The sequence below is a fragment of the Cyprinus carpio genome, chromosome A10, assembly GCF_018340385.1.
Source record: "Cyprinus carpio isolate SPL01 chromosome A10, ASM1834038v1, whole genome shotgun sequence".
Taxonomy (NCBI): domain Eukaryota; kingdom Metazoa; phylum Chordata; class Actinopteri; order Cypriniformes; family Cyprinidae; genus Cyprinus; species Cyprinus carpio.
In genome coordinates this window covers 15,146,704-15,148,871 of record NC_056581.1, presented here as the reverse complement: position 1 = coordinate 15,148,871, position 2,168 = coordinate 15,146,704, and the positions used below count along the sequence as shown (strand labels likewise).

Sequence of the window (2,168 nt, the reverse complement as noted above, 5' to 3'; positions counted from 1 at the left end):
CTTTATCATTACAAAATTATAACAAACTGTAAAGCAATTACTCTATATAACTCTATGTAACTATATATATTAACAAACATATCAGTTAAAATTGCTATCCTGAGGCTGGTTTATACAAGTGTATACCCTACCAGTTTAAGTAGTGTTATAATGTATAGTAAATAATAATTAATATTCATTAATTTATTTGTAAATAAATGAATAAATACAATAAAATACTGTGTGGATAAATTAATATATACAATAAATGATTAATTGTCATTATGCAGCATCAGTGTGGGCGGTCGATGGGTTGGTCAGTCTGATCCAGACACTGTATAAATGAAAGGACAGTAAGGAGAGCAGAACAAACTCCTAACAGGAGGAGACTCACACATGACCTATGAGACAGAGGATCATGAGACTCAATACTGCTTTCCTGCTATCAACTCATCATGTATCAAGGGAAAACGCTCCAGTCATGAATCCAATATCATGTATGTGTTTTTTTCATTGCTGTCAGCATGGACTGTGTTTCTGAACCTGCTGGTGATCATCTCCATCTCTCACTTCAAGAAGCTTCACACTCCAACCAACCTGATCATTCTCTCTCTGGCTGTGGCTGATATGCTTGTAGGGCTTATTGTCATGCCTGTGGATGCCATCAAGCTAATTGAGACATGTTGGTACTTTGGAGATACTTTCTGTGACGTGTTTATGATAATCATGGGACTGCTCATCTCAACATCTATTTGTAATTTAGTTTTAATTGCTGTCGATCGTTATGTGGCTGTGTGTCACCCTTTATTGTACCCACAGAAAATAACAATGACTAAAACTTTAATAAGCATCTGTCTCTGCTGGTTTTTTTCCTCAACTTACAATATTGGCTATTTAGTTAGTGGCAGATATTTTGAAGCTTCCCAAAGATCAGATGCGTGTTATGGAAAATGCTATTTAGTAATAAGATTTCCTTGGATATTCACTGACCTTTTCTTTTCCTTCTTGTTACCTTGTACCCTGATTATAACTTTGTATTTGAGGATTTTTTATGTCGCACATCAGCAAGTGAAAGTTTTGAACTCTCTGATGAAGAGTGGTAAATGTGTAACGGAAGGATCAGTGAGGAGGAAATCTGAGAGCAAAGCTGCACTGACATTAGGAATCATTGTGACAGTTTATCTGCTTTGCTATATTCCCTACTATATATTGTATGTAACAGCTACTACAGTAATATCTTCTGCCGCCATGACATTTCTAATATGGACTTTGTATGTTAACTCCGGTCTGAATCCTCTTATCTATGCTTTATTCTATCGCTGGATTAAAATATCAGTTAAACACATCTTAACATTTAAAATATTTGAGCCAGCATCCTCTCTCATTGACATTTTTACAGATTATTAATGATTTTCGTGGAGGATAAAGCACAATTTCTAATGCTTACATACAGTTCTGAAGTCTTAGTTTGAGTTTTAATTCTATGTTCATTCTATGTTCTTGTCATGGCCTTATTTTTTATTTTGTTGAGGTGATTTTTAATATTGCAACATGTTAACATGTTGATAGTTTTGTTTGTGTTTAATGTTCATTCTCTGTATATGTTGTAAGTAATCTGTATCATACTGGTCTGGACAGTCACAGACACACTGTATTCAACCATGTGACCACATATTCTCTTTTACTGTGCTTACAGAACAGGGTCATCGTTCATGATAAATGTATTTCATAGTGTGTGGTTTTGAATATATATCTTTAATGATGTTTATGAAGTTAAATTTTGAAATAGGTTTTGACTGCTGTATTACCTGTCTTTTACAATTATATGTGCTTTGTAAGTTCATTTAGTTTATATAAAGCTCAGTGTGGTGATTAATTTAGTTTTGGTTATCTGCATAAAGTTAAATCTGGGTATACTTGATTTTTATTAAAGTTTATAGTAATTTACATTTTATATAACATTTATATTTAAAAAAATATTAAATGTTAAAATGTTAATAATAAAAATAAAAATATACAGCACTAAAAGGATATTATAAGCTGCTAATCCCACTCCTACTTCTAAACTTAACTACAACAAATTCTTAAAAATATGTACAGTCATATAGAAAAACATAACAGACAGACAAGTGTAATCACAAATTTGTCAGAGACTGTACTGAAAGTAGTCCAAACGATGATGTGTTGCA

General features: G+C 32.6%; 1 pseudogene; it reads left to right on the top strand.

The window, feature by feature from the left end:
- The first annotated feature begins 321 nt into the window (after positions 1-321).
- LOC109061759 lies at positions 322-1,506 on the top strand (annotated as a pseudogene).
- The last annotated feature ends 662 nt before the right edge of the window (positions 1,507-2,168 follow it).